At 37.9% G+C, this 22573-nt stretch overlaps 1 protein-coding gene and 1 long non-coding RNA gene across 10 annotated transcripts in view; one reads left to right on the top strand and one right to left on the bottom strand.

Moving 5' to 3' along the window:
• Positions 1-22573, bottom strand: part of ANKRD44 (ankyrin repeat domain 44) — a 313326-nt gene that overhangs the window by 32442 nt on the left and 258311 nt on the right. The window lies entirely within an intron of this gene.
• Positions 12-22573, top strand: part of LOC118971809 (uncharacterized) — a 38960-nt gene continuing 16398 nt past the window's right edge. Inside the window, exons 1-6 of one of the 2 annotated variants that reach the window (XR_012123629.1) lie at positions 12-3325; positions 6136-6245; positions 6337-6424; positions 8328-8479; positions 11339-11478; positions 14584-21962. This is a non-coding gene — a long non-coding RNA (uncharacterized lncRNA). The other variant, XR_012123628.1, reaches the window with a different exon arrangement.

The following is a 22573-nucleotide window of genomic DNA, read 5'->3' on the forward strand; positions in this document are numbered from 1 at the left end:
GGAGACAAAAAGGAAACAGTATGTGAGTGCAATTTGCAGAAGAAATCCTGCTTTGTAGATACTAATGTTGACATAAAATGAGAAAAAAAGGCTTCAGAAACAAGAAATTATGCAATTTAGCAATACAAGAAATCTGATACAGCATATCTAAGACAAATACACTAACAGAATATTTCAATTTTTAGATCATATCAGCATATACTACTATTCAAAAAGAGGCTTTCATACTTGAAAGATGCTCAGCCCCACCATCACAGAGAGAAAATTCATGTTTAATCTCCTTTTCACCCAGCAGGTAATAATGAGAAAATTAAAATATCCTGTGTTTATTCCACATTTACTGGCAATAGTGTTGAAAAAGACATGTAAAGCTCTTGTCCTCATGGAGAAATACATTCTAGAAAGGGAAAGATAGACAAACAAATAGATATACATATAAGAAAATATCTAGATATACATATAAGAAAATATCTGGTAGTGATATATGCTTTCATATGATATGTAGGACCAGGAAGATCCTTTACAGCCGATGGTCAGGGAAGCCCTCTCCAAGGAGGTGGCAGTTAAAGTGAGACCTGAATAAGCAGAATTAAACCAAGTACAGGTGTGCCAGAAGAGTACTATGGGAGGAGGGAGGAGCCAGTGCAAATGTCTCAGGTAGGGACGAGCATGGTGAGTTCAAGGAACAGAAAATACAGTGTGACTGGAACATGATGTTGACAAGGGTATCAGAAAAAAGACATTCTCATGTATTCTTGGTGGGAGAATTATTAAAACCAATCTGGGAAACTTATAAATATCTTTGACGCTAGGAATTAATACCCAATGAATAATTTAGATAATTCACAATGACACATGCATAAAAAAAGTGTTCATTTAATAAATATATGATGAATGATTACCAATGTGCCCAGACACTACTCCAAGCAATGAGGATTTAATAATAAATAATATATGAAACTATCCATTTCCTCACGGGTAGTGGGACAGACAATAAGAGAAAGAAGTTACATATTTAGTAAGAAAGTGGTAGGTGCTATGGAGAAAAATAACACAGAAAAGGAGGGTTCGGTGGACTGGAGGTTAGGTCAGTTTGCAACTTTAAATAGGGCGGGCAGAGAAGGTCTTACTGAGTGGGTGGTGGCTAAACAAAGTCTTGAGGGTGATGAGAGAGCTTTGTAGATACCTGGGGGAAGAGCATTCCAGGCAGAGGGGCTAGCAACTGACAAGTTTCTTAAGGACAGGTGTGCTTAAGAACATCAAGGAGGCTGGATCAAAGTACGCAAGGATGAGAACAACAGGAAAGGAAATCAGAGATGGTAGCAGTGGGTGGTGGCATCAATAAGAGCCTTCTGGGTTGTTGTAAAGACTTTGACTTTTATCTGAATAAGATGGAATTTCACTGGAGTGTTGAGCAGAGGGGTGACATGTTCCAACTTTTAGACTCCAGGGAGGGCACAGTCCTTTGAGGAACTGGGTCAAAAGTCCAAGAGAGAAGTAACTGTGGCTTGGACCAGCAGGAAGCCATGGAGATGGCGAAAAGTAGTAGATGTGGATATTTTTGGAGACAGAATCAACAGGATGTGCTGACAGGCTGAATGTGAACATAAGGGAAAAAAGGAAGTCAAGGATGGCTCCCAGGATTTTATCCTAAGCAAATGGAAGGATGGAGGTCCCATGAATCGAACTGGAGAAGACTGTGAGTGTAACATACGCATGGGAAAGAGAAGTTTGATTTTGGAAATGTTAAGGTTGAGATGCTTTTAAAACACCCAGAAGTACATGCTAACCAGGCGGTTGTTGGATGCATGCAGATGCTCGGTGGCTCTAGGGCCAACAGTAGTGGCAGTGACAAGTCTGACCCTGTATGTCAGCTAGGCGGATGTGTCTATGAGCAGCCATCCCAGTGGCTGCTTTCTGATTTTTCTGTCTCTATGATCATGGGGAAGGGGCAGCCACCCTGGCAGTCCAAGCTCATCAATTCAGGCTTATTTCTGGAGGGTCATCCCAGTGCCCCATATTCTAAATCCCCCAACAACATTGTATATACCTATTTTTAAAAATCAAATTTCTTTTTCTGCTTGAAATAGCTGGCATAATTTCTATTTCCTTCAAACGAATCCTGACTTACTCAAAGAGCAATATGGATTATTATAGAAGTTTCCTTAATGGGAGTAGTGAAGGAGAAATTACACCACTCAATATACTAAAATGGCAAAATTTTCTAAAAACCACTTCACTAATTTTTTTCCCTGAAAGTCTCAAACTTGTCAAGTAGAAAAACACATCTTAAAGCCATATGTGTGGAACAATATCATTTTCATTAAAAAAATCTGTATTGACACAACTATATGTGCAGAAAAAAGCCTAGAAACATATCCTAAAATGTTTAACATAGGAACCTAATGGTGAGATTATAGATGATTTTTATTTTCTTTTTCATCTTTGCTGAAATTTTTTTTTTGCAGTGAATGTGTATTAATTTTTGAATCAGAATAATTCTAAAGCCAAGTCTATTTGGGAAAAAAAAGCTATTATCCCTCCTTTTCATTTAATAGAATAATTGCCACAGAACCCCAGGTAGGTCCAGAACTCCTTTCTAATCAATGCATGTGGGACAAAAGGCTTGGATTCTTTGGTAGATCAAGTGACAGTGTATAATGTACCATCTAAAGGCACAAAACTTCAAGTTTGTAAATAATGCAATACAAATAATTATATCAGAACAATGAGACATTTTCTGTTTGTTTTTATTACAGTGAGAATAGAATTTGGAACTTAAACAAGCTAGGATATGTTAGAATAATGAGAGTAAATTTAATTTTAACTTCAAAGCCAATAACTTTAAAACAAATCTGTCTTACACAGTTGAAGCAAAAGTAGCCTTTACTACTGGAAAAGGCTAGAAAACAGCTGTTCTTTGCTTTGTTTTGTAACATTATCACCTGCAAGACTTCCTGGAATTGGAGTTTATAACAACTCCAAATCCTGTCCTAGAATGAACTTTTAATCAAAGGAACACAGAATCATTTCCACCATTATCATAAACATGATGGACAGAGGCAAGAAGACAATATACTGTTTATAACCACAAATTGGGCATGTTCCCAGAAGATTTATTACGGCTAAGATTTTTTCAAGCATGTACTTTGATCATTCTAATAGCATGTGATGTTTTACTTCAATCATTCACCAAATATTTGCTGAGCTTCATCTCTGTGCAAGAACCTGATTTAGGCACCGGGATTCAACCATGCAGCAAGCAGATGTGGCTTCTGACCTGAAAGAGTTTAGAGATAAATGGGGAACCCACAGAAGTGAACAGGTAATGAAAACAGACAAAGAACTAGGGTACAAGATGCTTTGGGAACATTTGGAAGTGACTGATATAACCTTGAGGGGTCAGAGAGGACTCCTCTATAAAGGAAGGTCCGGCCTCAGACCTGGATGGTAGAAACCAGCCAGGCAAACAGAGAAGGGAAAGCAGTGAGTACAGCAAATTTGAAAAACCTTAAGTTAAATAAGACTAGAGTAGTGTGTAGGGGTGAGGAAAAAGTTAAGAACAATGAAGCTGGAAACATAAGCAGAAGATAGATTAGGTATATGGTAATCATATTATTATTGTTCAATCCAGGACATTTTTGAGCATGACAATTGTGCAGGCACAACTGGAAACCAGGATGTTGAATCAGGATAATTATTCAGTCACTGAAGTGCTACAAGCAGGGAGGAAGCATGATCACGATCATATTCTTGGGTTTCATAAATATCACTCTGACTTCAATGTGGACAATAAACTGCTATCATGTGTAGGTGGGGACTGCAACCCTAGAGGCAGAGAGATCAACTGGGATATTTCGACATGGGATTTCTAAATTGTGAATTATTACCTTGTCGAGAACTGATGGAGGCCGGAATTGCAGAAGGGGCAATGGAAATAGAAGGAAGTGGGTGTATTCAAGAATTTCATTCACTCCTTTATTCATTCATTCATTCATTCAGTAATTATTTATTGAGCACTGTGTGAGGCACTCAGATTTTAGTTCTAAAATGACCCCTACCCACATGAAACATATAGTCTAGAAGGTGTAATGGACACCATTCATGGACTGTGCAGTGGAGGAAGGAGACAGGGTAGAGTCAAAGATGACACCCAGTGCTCTAGCTTTGAGAACAGGGTGAACAGTGATGCCTTCTTTAAGATAAGAAAAAAACATACAAGATCAGGGAAAGAAAGGTGTGTTGAGTTTTGGTGTGAAGTGCTACCAGAACATTCAAGGGGAGACATCCAATAGACAGAGGGATAAAATGTTTGAAGTTTAGAACACAGATCTAGGCTAGAATAATGGGTTTAGGAATCATAAGCAAAGGCTGAGACATGAAGTCCCACTGTGGATGAGACAGCCCAGGGAGAATGTGTAATAAGAGGACAGAAAAGGCACAAAAGCCTCAGGAATGCCAGTATTTAAGGGTCTGGAAGAGGAAGAGGGTATGCAAAAGGGGGCTGAGGGATGGACAGAGAGGTAGGAGGAGAACCAGGAGAGTGAGATAATGAAGGAGGTGATGATGGTGTAGGTGGTGGTGATGATGGTGACAGAGGTGATGATGATGGTAGTGGTGGTGATGATGACAATGGAGGTGGTGATGATGGTGGTGGTGATGGAAGTGATGATGGAGGTGATGACGGTGGTGATGACAGAGATGGTGGTGGTGGTGATTATGGAGATGATGATGGTGGTGGTGGTGATGACGGTGGTGGTGATGGTGGCAGCAGCTATGATAAGCATGATATGAAGGTGACAGCTGTGAAAAATGATGATGACGAAGATTCTCACGAGTAACAGCCAAAGTAATTAAGCATTTACTATGAGCCAAGCCTTCTACAAAAGGCCTTACATGAGTCACCTCAGTCTATCCTCAGCTAATCCATTCAGTGACTTGCTCGGGTTCACATGGCCTGTAAAGGACAGATTGGGGAACTGCACCTAGGTCTAACCCCCCATGCTGTTCACCTCACACACCAATGCCTTCTTATCGACCCATAAGCTGAAACTTTCCCCTGATACTTACCAAAAAAAAAAAAATGTCAAAGAGCCCAGCAGGGATGAAGGTAGGAAACAGAGATTTTGGTTTCATTTTGTTTTAAATGTGAGAGTCTTTTTATGTCTCTACCTTCAACAATTTCCTTTAATCCTTGAGATTTTCCCCCTTCATTTCCCAAGGAGAGGCTAAGCACTCATCCTGGTTACTTAGCAATCACAGGAGACGTTAACTGCGATCTAGCTCCTCCAAGTGTTTCTCTTTGGCAATATTTTTTTTGTTGTTAGTTAAGAAGACAATGTGGAAAAGTGGGGAGAAAAGCAATGTGCAAGTCATTCAAAACTGGCCTTTACATTTAGACTTAACTTTTCTTTCTCATTTAAAAACATATCAAGAGCAAGAGGTGAGGCAGATACACAATACTGCTCAGATGCTCTGCTCATTGCTCTACAGAGATCAACCTCAACCTACCTTGTCAAAATCAGAAATGGAATGGCTCTTTTGAATCAGAATTATAGCTAAGAATACATGCCAAAGAAGCAGCATCATAAAAAGCAATGAGTTCTGCACATAAAGCTTATAGTTATAAATCAAGGAATACAACTTGTATATGTGTATAACATAAGGCAAACTACTTAAAACTTTCTCTTTTAAGACTACTTCCAATTAATACACCCTCATGGTTATCATTAACATTTACACAACCCATGCATTCACACACTAATTTTCACTTTGAATTACATACATAAATCCAGTGTTCACATCCAATATGTTGCCACAGGCTTCTATCAGCACAATAAGAAACTGCACTCGTTCCAAGGATTGACTTGGTTCTCTGCCTAAACAATCTATTAAAATGGCTGCTTTAATAAAGCCTTTATCTAGACTACTTAATCTTACTCCTTGTCATCTCCAAAATCCCAGAATTGCTTCTTTTTCTCAATTGATCAATCATTTATGCAGCTTGTATGTAGAGTCCAGTACTGCTTGACTACCCCCCTACAGCCTCCTGCTACCATCCCGCGTTTGCCAAGACTCTTGGGTGGTAAAAAAATAGGTTTGGGCTGAAAGCCACATCCAATCCTCCACTGACAGGTAAAGATGGGTGTCTGAAGTGGAAATTTAGAGAAAGAAGCCAGGAAGAGAGCCAGCAGACTTTTCAACTGTCTTATTTGGGAAATACGGCTGCCTGGTTCAACTTGAGGGTGAGTAGGGCTGGGGCTGGGATGGTTTATAATTTGGGCGAGTGGGTGAGGCCTGAGAAAACAATTGCACTGAAATTTTAACAATTCATAGGACATTTTCTGGATCTGGACAGTGTTTCCACAGGACTGGAGGTCTCACACAACAGCATCTCAATGTCTTGGATTTAAAAGCAGCAAAGGTAATAGAAGGACAAGTTTAAACCTCTCTCTACAAAGTGAATCTGTGATAACAAATCGTTAAGCTGGTATTTCAGGCCACACTGGGCCTCAGTGGACCCCAGGCCTTTGTGCCTTGCCCCAAATAAACTAGCTTCTCCATGGTGGCACATCTGTAGTGATAGTGACTGCTTCTCATGATTCTGCTCAGACCTCTTCACAGCTATTAGAAAATGCTATGTTGCTTGAAATTGGTATTAACAACAATTACCCGAGACTCAGTGGTTTCTAGAAATGTAGGAATCTCTTTAATTCTGCTTCTCCAATCCCCTCCCCTTGTCATTCCATAAGCAAGGAACCATTAACTCTACACTGCAGAAGTCAAGGTCTATGCCACTTTAAAAGGAGATAGCACGAATTAAGGAGGGTGCTACTAGAAGCTTAGCTAGATTAAGTTTCCATTCTTCTTGGGAGCTTATTTTGATTACTCTGCTTATCTCCTCCCTCCAGTGTGTATTCAGTTCCCGGTGATTTCCTTGCCAATTAAAAGGCAGAAGAGCCTGTAGCATGTGTAAGGAACGCTAATGAAACCTGCTGTGAAGATAAAGCCAAATAAAAGACATAAAAGGCATGGTGTTCAAAACTCTCTTGCAAGAGCCTTGAAAATGCTCATGTACTTTTACCTGTAAACCTACTTCAGAGACTCTATCCTGAGAAGCCCAAAGCTGTTCAGTAGTGAAATAGTGTAAATAACCTAAATAGTAGAAGACTAAGTTATGGTTAATTTAAGAACTGAACATTATTTAGATTAAAAAATGTTTATCATGAGTTTTTAAAGGCATTGGGAAAAGATTTTGTCATAATATTTTATGGAAAAAATCAGCGTACAAAAGTGCATATTTAATGTTCTCTCATATACGTGATAAATGAAATATTTTAGAAGCCTGAAAAGAAATATACCTAAAGGTTAATAATGATTGCTTTGGGATTGTGGGACTTTGGGTGTTGGACTTCAGGTTTCTACTTTTCTACGCATTCTACAACAAACACAGATTCAGAAAGATTATGATGAATTTCTATTTAAAAGTGAGATGGTGGAGCCAGATGGTTTCCAAGGTCCCTTTAAATATTCTGTACTGTAGCTACTCAAAATTTAAGGGGTCAGTGTTGTCATGACCGGGACAACTGCTTCTTTATTAAAGCAGTAACACCATTCTGGCCAGTATCAGTACTGGTTGAAGGCATTCCTTCGCAGCCATTAAACTTCAAATTCCCTAGGGGCAGGGACTACCTATACCATGTAGCTGGCTTTCATAAATGTTTGCTGAATGTAATTTAAACCTGGCAAGTGAATGAGAGAGCATTAGTGGAATCAGTTACAGGGTGGTAACACATTTGCTTGCCTGCTTTGACACTGCAAAACTATCAAAAACATGATTGGTATCTGATATTTTGGATGGATTTTTTCCCTTCATAAAAACAATTTGAATAATATACTCATTGCTACATTTAGAAAACTAACCAGCAAAACAAATGAAGAAACCTGACCTTTCACAGAGCATGGTCTTATAACTGAAAAATGCTCTGGCACACGTGTGTCTTTTTAAACCCAATGCCAGTTTACGGTTACCAGAGAGCGATAGAGCTCATCAGGAGGTGTCCTCTCTTCTGTCATAAGGAACTAAAGGAGACTAACATCAAATCAAATTTGATATGATTGAGGAACCAATATAATGAAGAAGGTGAGATACTAGTAAAAGAATTCTAAACACATTTTCCGGTTGGAAATACCTAAATTGGTCCAGAAAAAGCCAGGTAATATGTTTCTGAAATAACGAAATGGTATGATACTTTTCATCTTGTCACAGGCTTTTCAGGTGAGTTAGAGTATTACGATGAATTCATACGAAATGTCACTAATTTTAGGGATATGGCATCATGGTTGCTGAAAACACAAGGACTACTGATCCCTGGTTGGAAGAAGCCAAAACTGGTATGGAGGAGAAAAGGGTTTGAACTGAGCGGAGTTGCAAAAAATCACTGCAGGAGCCATCCCAGACGTGAGAGGCATCATCAAGGTGATCCCTCAGTTGAGAAGTTCCACAGCAGCTTTGGGTTTAAGTTGTCTAAGTAACGCTCAGAATTCTTAAGTTCAATTTTCCCCAAGCAGAATAAAAATGTAAAATTTCTCTATTTAGGTTAAACAGAAGGCATACTCCATCTTAATAAAGACATTATTCTCTTTGGTGCCATAATTTCCTATAACTGACTGTGGCTTCATTCTTTTATGTGGGTGGTGAGCCAAAAGACAGAAGGAATGCTTGTGTCTGGGAGACAGGACAGATGAGAGACAGAGCTGGAAAGGTCCCCTGTGGAAATGTGTGAGGGAAACACCACCAACCTGCAGCCACCAGCCAATCCTGGAAGCACCCACCTCAAATACAAAGTTTATGCCTTGGTAGCTAAGCATGCCTTGGGGAGTACCCATGGAATATCCACTAGGGATGTGATGATGAGCATTAATTCTTGCAAGGACATTTCTGTACAACAAAAAACTTCGGCTATTCCCCTGAAGTTCATAGTAAAGAAATTAGCCCAGACCATACCTACCTCCTCCTGAATTTTGCAAAGTAATTCAAAAGTTAAGCTCACCATTCTGTATCAGCAGTGAGTTCAATATACTGGTGTTATTACATCAGTGGAAGAATCACCTGATTGCCTGATTGTCTTTCTCTCTTTGGATCCCTGCATTACACTGTGATAGTGATGGTGGTGGTGGTGGTGGTGGTGGTGGTGGTGGTGGTGTGTGTATTTGTGTGTGTGTGGTGTGTGTGTGTGTGTGTGTGTGTGTGTGTGTGAAGGAGCAGAGGAGAGGAAGACAAAAGCAAATGGTTTGTGTTAATCAAGGATTATCATACGTGGGTAACATCTAAGTTTAGGAAAAAGCCTAAGAGGGGTAAATACCAAGAGACACTTGATAGATTCCCTAATGTTAAGAAAAATGATCCAAAACCTATAAATAAAGCAAAGACACTAATTCCATGTTCTTTTCAAATCATACTGCATCATTATTTTACCAAGTCCACCCAAGATTAATTATTTAGTATAATGTTAATTAAGTTACATGTCTATGAAGCTACATGTTAATTTATAAACTTGTTTCCAGCAGAGATACATATTATTTCTGTGTGGTAGGAAAGAGAACTCCAGAGGTTATAGCTTATTTAGTATACCAGCCAGTTTTGTGTCTAACCTAGCAATCTTATTCTAATATTATTTTATTAAAGTATCTACAAATGCTCTGTTCCTCAAGTACACCTTTAGCATCTTACCAGTTCCATCATTACTTAACGAGATTTAAAAAAAAAACCTTTAACACATGTACCTCTTTTTCATGAGTCATGTTTTAAACTTTTTAGGAAGCATACTTTCCTTACCACCCATCAACTCCCATCTTAACATAAGACCATAAAAGCCAGTATCCTATGGAAATGCCTGTAATAGCCTCCTCCCCTCCTGTTGTTCCACCCGGACTCTTCATGGGAACGTTAAGAGAACTCACGAGGTGCCTTCCTCTCCTCCCACAGGAACTTGTGCAGTTACAGGGCCGACAGAGCTGTACTGAGCCAAGATGGGAAAAGCAATGCCACTGGATTTCCAGTGAACTTCTCAGGCTCTCAGACTGAGGAATCATGGGCTCCCCTCCCCACTTCAAGTGTCTGCTGGATCCAGAGAATCGTGGCAATGGCCAGGAACTTCCCATATGGACTGATGGCCTCCTGGCCTGCACTTACTCATTTTCCTCCCAGAACCAACAAGAGTTGCCCGATACCAACATTGTCCCTCTCCTTACCCCCATTCTAAGAGAGGAGGTCTTCCTGAGTACTAAGTTCACCCAGCACATTTGGGAGCACTCACAGTGTACCATCTCTTCTTTCTTTCTGGCCTTCTTCTCTACTTGGAATCCTCAGCACAGAACCTCACCCCAGTCACACCCATATAGGACTTAAACCTCAGATCACCTACAGCCCAAGAGGCAGACCCTTCTCTTCTCTTCTATCTCACCTCTCTTCAAAAATAAATGTCACTGCAGAAGAAAATGAAATGCACAATAAAGCACAGATTATTTAAGAAAGAAAGCAAGGGCACATTAATTACATTTAAGCCAAATAAGGTAATGCAAAAGCATTGTCTCTCAAAGCTTTTAAAATTTCATTCCATTCATTTACGTAAGATGACTGTTTGGTACAGCTGTTTTACTGGTACAGAAATTACAAAATTAAGAGAAAAATATGGTTTTAGATTTATAAAAGATAAAATAATCACAAAATCATAACAGAGTTCTACTCTCCTTTAATATAATGAAACTATGATGCTTCAATACCTGATTTTTTTGTTAACTTTTAAAATGGTTTCCTCTGTGGGTCTTTCCACTGTGGACCATGGTAGCCACAGACAGACTCTTCCCTTGATCATTTTGCCTCTCCTTCTTTGAAGGGGTTGCTGGGAACCTCCTGGATTCTCTTTCTGTGAGGTGTTAGGCTATCTACCCACCTAAGTCTGACTCCTGTTATCTTGCCTGTTATTATTTAACAGGAAATACTGACCTCTTCCTTCCAGAGCAGCAAGCATTCCTTTTCCTGGGAGAGAAGGAAGGACACTGCCTGCAGGACCTACTCAATTCCTGATCTTTCTAACTTCATCTTCCCATTCCACAGCTTCCCCCCTCCACCACTAAAACCAAAACCCCTTTCCAGCCTCCTGGGCATATATGTAAAGAACTACCCGTCTCTTGGGGAGCACAGGCACCTGGCTTCCTATACACCACCAAAATCCAAGACACAATTTGCAAATCAGAGAGCCTGTGGATAATCATAAATTCTACTGAGTTTAAAAATCAGGGCCTAAACTATTTTGTCTCCCTTTTAATTCCACAGACCCAGCAATTCCCAAAGTAAGTCATGTTCAGCTGACAGTGAGAATGAAGCATCTTCAGCAAATAATGCCCATCACTGAAAACACACTATGGTTTGTGACTTTGGGCCACCAGGATGCACATGGAGCCATTTCACCCATGGTATTCAAAGGCTCTTTTGGGAGTGTCTATGCTTCTTTATTCACATGCTGTCTTTTCTTTCCGGCTGTTAGTTAGCTCTTTGAACTAGGAGTGTGAGAGGTGGGGTACTTAATTTAACAAAATATATCCTAAAGGTTCTTACAATTCTTTCAGTGGCCAGGCTCACTGCTTGCTGATATTGTCAATAAAAGGTTTAAGAAAAATGTGAAATTTTTGGCTAAAATTAAGTTTTTGTATTCCCTGTGAATCTACTACCTCATCCCTACTAATGAAAGAAAACCTTAAAATGTTGTGTAACTTCATGTCATTCAGAAGGGCAATTAAAAGAAATCTACACTCTACTTGTAAAGTGTTTTCCCTTCTTGCTCCCAATTACCTATAACAATGACTTTTTTCTGGTATTTTAACAAGGCTTTATTCAAAAAGAGTTACATTAAGAAATATTTTATATGCACTCTCTAAAACTATGGAAAAATCTCATTTGGATACACTTTTTAAAAAATATTGTGATAACTGTGTTTGGTGAATGATGGGAACCATACTTCCTGTGAGGAACATTTCATAATGTATGCAAGTGTCGAAGCACTGTGCTGTGCACCTGAAACTAACACAATATTGTGTGCCAACTATACTCCAATAAAATAAAAGGTAGATTTTCACATGTCAGTGTGCAGCTGAAAGGCAGCTGAAAAAATTTCAGAGTTCAATTTAAAAATAGGTGCCTATGCTGTTAGCTCAATATGGTTGAAACTAAACTGCCCTAATTTGTTATACAATAGTGAAGTTGTCAAATCTGGATCTTTTTTCCCCCCTTTGAGGACACACATTATTTCATGGATTCTTTAGTTAAGTGTATGACATAGGAACACATATGAAATAAAAGCACTAATTTTACTTGTGATTACCAAATTTATAAATTAGATTGCTCAAATTAGATAAGAATGGTCTGTGTACAAAATCTAGTGCCCCAAATACAAGTAATTATAATAGAAGTGTGATTTTAAGTGTTTGATTTTTTTTTTTAAGTCAAGGGATCAGTGATTAAAAGATTAAAATCAAGAAAAGAACAGATATCTTAACATCTTAAGAGAACAGAATCACACTTGCAGGATATTTTCCTTTCTGTTTATCACTACATCTGTGGAACTTTACTTATCAACTAATAAAAATGGTAATGAAAATAACAAAGTGAAAAATTTGGGGAGACTGCTCTGCACGTTATCACAACAGAGAGGTGTTTTTCAGAATTTTTCTTTTAAATATCATTATTCTGTAATTGCCTCCATGGTTGACAAACACTGTAAGTGCAGAATTGTACACCAACCCCTACAGCTTCCAATTGCATATTCCAGTTTTAAAGTCTGGCCCATAAAGGATGTTTTCCTCAAAGGGTGCTTTGCATTTATTTACAATGATCAATTTTTAAGTATATGCCTGGAAGGTGACATGATCCTGATAAATGAACAAACATACCCAAAGCACAGACAGGGATTTCACCTGGTCCTAAAATATTAAAGTAAGCCATCAATTCGTGACTAGCTATGCCATAAAAGAGGTATAAAAAGGAAGCTTTATATTTAAGCAAAACATTTTAAATTATAGCTTAATTTCAGCCTTCAATTGCTGAATCAGCTTTGAAAAAAAGTTTCCAAGTTTGTGCTCAGGGAGAGTGCTAGATTAGAAAGACCAATTTAAAATCATTAAACTTAAACACTAACGGTGGATTTTATTAAAATGCTAGAAGAATTATTACAGGTTCTGATAACTTCACAAATGGCCGCACAGCTTGAACCACAGCTTGGATTTTTCTTTTCTGCCTCTCCCCTTATCCCCTAGGACAACAGAGCAGTGTGCCCATGGGGCTCTCCCGGCTTGTCCTGCACTGCTTTCACAGCCATCTTCTCTTCACTCTGCTGAACAGCCAGGAGCTCTTCTTTTTCATCCTTTCTACATGCTGATAGTTCTGTTTTCATTTTACTTCCCTTCCTCAACTGCAGTAAAGAAGTTGTGTGCTTTCTCTGCTAGAATAATGAGGTCAGGTTACCACCATCTAAACTACTCAGAAGGTATTTTATTTTTAACAGGACCAAACCATTAACAGCACAGACTAAAAATCCTCCTCTATATCTCTGAGACAATCCTACCTGAGGCATGTGTTTATTCCCATCCCTGTGTTCATTTTCCCTGGCAGGCAGCCTAAAAGCATCATCAGAAGGGAGATGGGAGACAGGGTTAGGCGTCCTGCTCCTGTTAGCCCTCCTTTGTCTAAAGACAGGCTTGAAAGCTAACTCTTCTAAACACTACTGGCCACTCTGAAAGCCAAATTTTCATTTAAAATGGGCTTTTAGTTCTGACAACTGTTTTCCCCATTGACTTATAAGACGTAATTTTTAAATGAGATATGCTGAGGAAGGCAGGCATTATTTAACATTATGTATGACTCAAGAGCAGCACGTGGCTCACAGAAGGTATCCAATACATGTGTTTAATATATGAATTTTAAAAATGAAAGAACTATAAACTGATCTTTAAAATACATGCCAAAAGAAGTGGAAATAATGTGGTTCCTAATCCATAATGGCCACAGTCAGAGATAACCAGTCAACGTTTTTTAGTATGTGCCCTCCTAGTCATATAAAAGTCTACAAACACACATAAATCACTACATATGTATTATTTTATAACTTTTCTTTTTGTGTTTAACATGAAGTAAATATTTTGGCTTGCACTAAATATTCTTTTGAAATGTCATTTTAATGGCTACACAGAATTCCAACAAATTGGTGCAATAATATCTCAATACGTCTACTTTCTTCCCTATTTTTGAACTTTCAGGTTGTTCCCTTCCTGGTATTACTAATATTGTATCAACAGCTATGAATATTTGCATGGCTAAATCTGTATGAAAATTCATGATGATTTCCTGATGATAAATTGCAAGAAGCAGAATTTTAAGGGGTTTCATTTATAATTGGCAGAATCTTTTTGGCAATTTAAAACAACTTTTGGGGTGGCATGAGATACAATGCATGAAGATATGTTTTCCTTGGTCTTAGTTCATCATTTCTGACACTATTCACCCCATCTCTGATTTTATATTTTCAGGGCTCATCAAAGCAGCTGTTCTCCAAGGAACCATCTCCTGAGCCCTCAAAGAGAGCAGGGAACTTGCCTCTCCTTCATTAAAAATAGCTCCATGGGTATTTCCAGCTGTTCTTTCATGCCCAGCTGGAGCAGTGTACATCTACAAAATTCTTTTTCTAGTAGCAAGCAGATTTCCTAAAATGAATCTTGTACTCCACTACTTACAAATTCTTTACTGTGCTCATCCTTAAATAAGTGAAGAGTGAATGATTTATGTTTAAACTAACACAAACAAACCAACTTTGATCTTTTCAACCTTGTTCAATAAATATGAACTTCAACTTGCAAGAAAGGAATGAATAAAAAGCTAGCCTCTCTTTAAAAAAAGCAAAATGTCTCCAGAAGACTACTATAATTTTCTTTAAACATTTATCTCCAGTTGGTAAATAAAGTATCTAGAATTGCTATTTTAAAATGATAACCAATATGCAATCCTCTACAGACATGAGTGGACACAGAATAATATGGCATCTAACTGTCTACTTGGATTTTAAAATTTAGCTGAAACTATTCTTAGAAAATATACACTTTGGGCTCATAGTGATCACTTGAGTCATTAAATGGTTTGTGCATTTTGCTAATAAGGGCTATAAATTAATGAAAAGAGAATTTCTCATCCTATAGGACTAGTGCCACATTGTTTCTAGTAATGGCAAATACTCAGCATACTTTATAACTCAGTAGAGAAGGACTTGCAACCTTTTCCAAAAGGACCCCTGTGGGAGGGGTCAGAGGGTGAGAGGTAAGAATATAAGAGTGACTTCATTAAATTTTTTGAATGCCTATAACAAATGTCCCCTGGAACCAAAAATATCCCCTTCTAAGTGAAAGAAACAAAGAAACCCCACATATCCAAATTTCTTTTTGCTACTCCTTTAAGAACTTACATTTTCAACCTCCTTTTTAGCTATTTGAATAACTATTTTGTATGGATTTCCTGAAAACTATGAAATAATTTATCTTTTATGTTGTGTTTTACTAAGTAGACCTATTTTCATGTATCCAATCATTAAAGACTTTTTATCTTCTAAAAATTTATTCATAAAAGGCTTTTCCATAACTTTACAAGTTCACAGGAAGTCCCCAGTTACCACTTCGGAAGGTAACTGGGGACTTCTACACAAGTACGTGATAGCAAGAAATCCCTGTTTTCCTGTTTTACCCTCCCATAACATCCATGCAGCCAGACACTAATATTTAAGTTCTCTGCTGTTAAAGGAACATTACCATTGCTTATCTAACTTTCATGTTTTCACATTGAATATGCCTTAAATTTTCATGCTTTATATATGTATGCCTTTAGGATAACCAGATGCTCTTCTGAGTTCCTATCATGAGAATTTGACCTATAGACATTTTTCCAAAAAAGACATACAGATGGCCAACAGACACAGTAAAAGACACTCAACAACATTAATCATCAGGGAAATCAACCAAAACCACAATGAGATATTCCACACATGTCATAATGGCTAGTATCCAAAAGACAACAAATAACAAGTGTTGGCAAGGATATGGAGAAAAGGGGACCCTCCTATACTGTTGGTGGGAATATAAATTGGTTCAGCCACTAAGGGAAGCAGTATGGAGGTTTCTCAAAAAACTAAAAGTAGAAATATCATAGGACTCAGTAATTCCATTTCTGGGAATTTACTTGAAGAAAACAAAAATCACTAATTTGAAAAGATATATGTACTCCTCATTTATTACAGCATTATTTACAATAGCCAAGATATGGAAGCAACCTAAGTGTCCATTGATAGATGAGTGCATAAAGATGTGGTACATATGTACAATGGAATATTACACAGCCATAAAAAAGAATGAAACCTTCCCATTTGTGAAAAATGAATCAGCCTAGAGGGCTTTATGCTAAGTCAAATAGATCAGACAGAGAAAGATAAATACCATATGATTTCACTTACATGTGGAATCTAAAAAACAAATCAAACAGGCAAACCAAACCAAACCAAAACAGACTCATAAAGATAGAGAACAAATGGGTGGTTGTCTTATGGAAGGGGGGTAGGATGATGGGTGAAATAGGTGAAAAGGATAAAGAAGCACAAACATCAAATTATAAATTAGTCACGGGGATAAAAGTACAGCATAGGGAATATAGTCAATAATATTATAATATCTTTGTATACTGACAGACGGTAACTGCACTTAACATGGTGAGGATTTAGTAATGTACATAATTGTCAAATTACTATGTAGTACACCTGAAACCAGTATTATTTTGAAGCTGTTGTACAACTGAAACCAACATCATTGTATATCTCAATTAAAAAAATAGAATTTGACCTTAGCACTGATTTTAAGCAAAGACAGAGGGAAGATTCCTGGAGTGCTTTTTCTATTCTATTTTAGCACCTACTACTCTTCTAAATGAATCTAGTGGCTTCATCCCTTAACTACCAATAACAAAGCATTCTACTTTTTCCTTATTACAAATTCACAATATCCTTTGTTGCAATAAAAACCTTTCTCCCCAAATAATTAGTTACTTTGGGCCACTCCTTTGTTGGCAAGCCACCAGGTTATTTTTTGAATGTTCATGCCTATTGAAAATTATGCAAATAAACCTTGGCTATTCCTAGCTGTGCTTGGCCTCTGTGAGAGTACAGCACTTTCAGAAGCAGAGCTGGGCCTCTGAGAGGAGCACCACCACATGTAAAATTACTCATGTATCTCCCTTTCTTATCTTTAAAGTGCTGATGGCTCACGAACAGTAGGGCCCAATCTTTTATAAACTATACGCATCTACCAAATCTAGCTACTAGAAAGTACTAGCTTGGTTAAATCCGAATATGTGTTCCATCACCTGCCCTCCACACATGCCTGCTGCATTGTTTAATAGTAATTATGTTGAAGAGATGCATGAACTAGCTTAGAATAACAGATACATTTTACCAGTAAGTAAAGACCTACTTTATCTTACTGTCACCACTGAGATGTGAATACTATTTTTTAGTCCAGAGGGTCTCAACAAGGGTGACTGTAACCTCCAAGGGATATTAGGCAATGACTGGAAATACTTTTGATCATCAAAACTTAGAGGGAGCATTGGTTGCTACTGGTGCCTAATGGGCAAAGGCCAGGGAGGATGTTAAGTGCCATACAATGCACGAGAGAGCCCCCCAATGCAGAGAGTTACCCTGTTCAAATGTTAACAGTGCTGAGTTGAGAAATTCTGCTTTAAGGAAATGAAATAAAAGTAGACAAAAGAAAAGTATTCCCTCTGAACCTTTGGGAAAGGTTACCAGGCAGGCAGTATAAAGTTCTGACTTAGAACTATAACATGAAGACAAGTTGCCAAACAGAAATCCTTTGATGGGAGTGTCCCAGTAGATTCTTAGAAAGGAGTTCAGTAAACACGAATCCATTGGTAGATAGACCGAGTTCGAAAAGCATAAACATTAACTTGAGTTTGTGTTCACAGCTACTGAGAAACCCATCCGTTGGATTTAATTTGACTGCACAGAAAATGTATGAGTTGAATAAAGAGAAGAATAGAAAACAGATGCCAACCGAACAATTGAGATGACTGTAAGTATAGCCTTTTTTGATCCATTTTAAATCTTGTTTCGGGAAGTGTTGGGCTTTGGGGATGGGGTACAAATAATTATCTTCAGTGATGTAACACATGAGAAAACCTCCAGCCATTTTCAGATTTTAATCATCCACGTACAGATGCAGGCTGCTTGGCAGATGCTCAGAGGAACGAGCCTTATCCGTCCTCAGCATCTAATTACTTGTCTCAGATAAAATTAGGCAAGATTCCAAGTCTACAGAAGACTCATGTTCTGTCAGGAGTTATTAATTACAAGCAGACTTAAGAAGCATTAATTTGTTTGGCCATCATGCCAGGGTGTGTACTTCTCTGCCAAACAGCATGGGAAGTGCAGACTGGGGAGAAGGTGAGCTGCTTGGCTCAGCTGGTGAGTGGGGATTAAAACCAGATGGCCCCAATTTGTCTCTTTTAGCCAAGTTCCAAATAAAATATTTCTTGTGCTGAAGTTTAAATTAAACTTATGCCTGACTACCCCACTCCTGAGTAAGAATCTAAATTAACTCCTTTTTTAAAAATGATTTCCTGTTTTCTTGTTACTGTTGTTGTGAAGACCTTGAGAAAGTTAAAACACTCTGACACATAAATATACATTCTCACACATTTGCATGCACATGGGAAAAAAGACTGGAACAGACTAAAAGCTAAACAATGGTTATATCTGGATGGTGGGAGTATAGGAGTGCTCAATTTTCTTTTTATATTTCTAGGATGTTTCCAATATTTCCATGATCAAGCATATTATTTTTATAATCAGGAAACAACCTAAAATGGAAAAGTCAATTCTATCCCTTCTGTCTTTCTGCTACATTCCCTAATGATCATCAAGTCCCACCTACATGGCTGTCCTTTAGGTATTGACATGAATACTGCTACTGAATAAAAGGGTAAATAATCAGTCACAGATACTAATCAGATGAAAATCTCACCCAGTATCAACTGCTTATGTAGCTGGCCGTATAACATATTGCTAATGGATAGCATTTTATTCAAGAACTAGCTTATCAAGGTCTCCTCAAATTCTATATTCCACAGTGCACATATCCTTATATTGTGGCAATGTACACTTAGAAGAAAAAAATGAAGGAGAAGGATAGATATCAGATAACAACCAGGCCCGTTTTAGGACATACTGAAGATATAAGGCTCAAACCACATAAAAGGCAGGGACACATCAAACGTTAATAGGTATTACCACTGAAAAGAAACACATCCTCTTAAAATTAATGTTGGCTTTAACAGATACTGCTGAACAGTTCTCCAAAGTGACTTTATCATTCTGCCTCTGCTTAGGATTTTGAGCGCCACAGAGCACAATGAGAAAAAAGAAAATCTACACAATTATAACTTTTCTCGAGCTCTTCAGAGAGCTGAGGTCAAAAGGCAACTAAGTAATTGAATTCCAGAGAAGAATAAGCCCATCCAAGGGGAGCTGGGACACAGGAACTGTTTCAGCTATGGCCGAGCATGGGTGAAAGCAGTGACCTCCATAAAGGAGCAGACGAGAAGAAACCAACTCCAATTTTTAGTGAATTCTTAAAGGCCACGCTATCTTTCAGAATAGTTGGGGACCTTAGACACAAAGGGAGTTTGTACTCACTTGAAAGCTCTTTGCCAAAGGTCCCCACTGGGTGCTCATAAGCGAGACTAGGGCCACGAACTTGGGTGGGAAGCCAAGAACTCCCCTCAGTGGAGCACATATGGAGGAGGTGATTGGCTACTGCTACAAGACAAGCACAAAACACTGCCTGTTTCCCCAGATCCTGTTCTCCTACAAAGCAAAACCTTATGCCACTGGGATGGAGCAGCAACCATTTCATCCCTGAGACCCTGGTGATATTCTGTTACTTCTGGTGGAGGGGCAGAAGTAAAACCAGGAGTAAAAGCTAAAGCCCTCTGCCCCTGCTCTGCTACATCTAATACCTACAGAAAGCAAAGTTCTGCTACCACACACAGAAGGGCAGGATCTCATTCCCACTCAAGAACCACCATAAATACAAGGCAGAATTTGTCTGTCACAGGGCAGACGAGCAGAAATGCTAAGAAAGCCCTGAGACCCAGGTACACAGGGATTGGTTAAGACTGAAGCTGGACCTGGGCAAGAGAAAGCCCCACTCCTGCCCCCATAATAAGCATAGTACCAAGTAAGAACAACGGCAATCTACTGCTGGGAGAGAGGCAGCAATGTGAAAAATACCACTTCTGTGGAACAGGTATGCAGGGACTGATGAAAGGTGAGAGTGAACCAGGGACACTGAGAAAAATCTTTGGCACCTGGAGTCAAGGTAGCAACAGCCATTCCAGAGGAATTTGAAGCCTTGAAGGTAACCATGGCAACAACAAAACTCAAACCCACCTCAGCTCCTGATTAGACTGAGGCAAGTGCACACTCACACTGAGGAGAAGAGGCCAAACCATTTCCAGCTATAAATATTATTTACCCAGTTGTGACTATTCTTCCATACCCAACGCTGATCATTCATTCCAAAATTATGAGGCACGGGAAATAAACCCAGCCTATTTTCAAGAGCTAAAGCAAAACAGAATCATACTAAAAAATGAATGACCTAGATATGGAACTACGAAGCATGGACTTTAAAATACCTAAGATTAACATGTGAAAGGATTCAGTAGAAAAAGTAGAAAACATGTGTGAACAAACAGGGAATTTTGGCAGAGAAGTGAAAACTATAAAAAGAGTTAAACGGAAATACTAGAAAAAAAATCAAAGACGAAGAACTCCTTCAACACATTCATCTGCACATTGAATACCATAGACAAAAGAATCAGTGCACTTGAAGACAGGTTAATAGAAATAACCCATTTCTATTTTCCACTCTCCATTCTGTTCCATTGGTTGGTTTACCTACCTTTGGCCCAGTACCACACTGTTTTTATTACTCTAACTTTAAAATGGATTTTGACATCTTGAAGTGTAAGACTCCCAGTTTGTCTTTTTCAAGATTGCCTTGCATATTCTTTGCACTATTTCCATATAAAATTTTAAATCAGCTTTTCAATTTATACACACATACAAAAACTGTACAGGAATTTTGCTGAGTTATGGGGAGTTGTTGTCTTTACAATACTGAGTTTTTTAATCAATAAAAATAATGTTTTTCTACTTATTGCAGATTTAATTTTTTTACATAATACACTCCATAGCTTTATGGTATAGGCATTTAATATTGTAATTTTTTTCTGAGTGGTATTTTTTTAAATTTAAATTTCCATTTGTTGCTACTGGGATACAAAAAAGCAACTGATTTTTAAACTACTAATCTTCTATATGGTAAGAGTGAGGGTATAAATTAGGTCATTTAAATTTTTCTCAATAATGTTTTAGTTTTCATGGAAAGGGCATGTTATATAATATTTTAGATGCTAATAAAAATAAATTAAAATATATTTTGTAAATGATATATTTAAAAATTTTTATTCCTTATTTTTTGGTAGTATATAGAAATATAATTGCATTTTGTATGTTTATCTGATACTTATACCAATCTTGAAGTGAGTGTTATATATGGTGAGAGATAGAAGAAACAATTCATTCTTCCCTATAGGCACATTCAACAGGCCTTATCTTAATGTCTGTAACTTAATTACATCTTCTAAGTCTCTTTTGCAATATTCACAGATTCCAAGAATTAGGATGTTGACATCATTGGAGGCCATTTGTCTACTATACTTTTATTTATTTTTCTTCCGTTATTGCACCAGCTAGGACTTCCAGTTTAATGCTGAACAGAAGAGGAGATATCAGGTATGTCTGTATTGCTCCCACTATAAGGGAAAAAAAAGCTTTCAATATTTCACTATTAAATATGATGTTTGCCACAGATATTTTGCAGATAATCTTTATCAGATTAATGAAGCTCCTGTCTATTCCTAGTTTGCTAAGAATTTTTTAAAAATCACCAATGGTCATCAAGCTTTACCAACTACTTTTACATTAATTGAAATGTTTATCTGTTTTTTCCTTTTTATGTTAATGTGATAAATCACCTTGATTAACTTCCTAATGCTCTGTATTCCCAGGATACTCTCATTCAGTTATGATATATCATCTGTTTTTAGTACATTGTTGCACTTAATTTGACAATATTTTGTTTAGGACTGGCAGTACTATAGGATGGAAGCAGTCTAAAAAATATTCTTTTTTGTTCTACGTTGAACAATTGAAGAACTGTAGATAATTATATTGAAAAAAGAGTGGATCTTTGTCCTTAAGCACTTTATAATCTTCTGAAACTTGTCCATGTTGACACAACCACATAACAGTTCTTTTTGCTTCTGTCTAAAATTTTTGTGATTTCTTTACCTATATGAAATGAAACATGTCTAGGGGTTGGGGAAGACAAAGCACCTTATCAG

Source organism: Manis javanica, chromosome 12, assembly GCF_040802235.1.
Source record: "Manis javanica isolate MJ-LG chromosome 12, MJ_LKY, whole genome shotgun sequence".
In the NCBI taxonomy this organism is placed as follows: domain Eukaryota; kingdom Metazoa; phylum Chordata; class Mammalia; order Pholidota; family Manidae; genus Manis; species Manis javanica.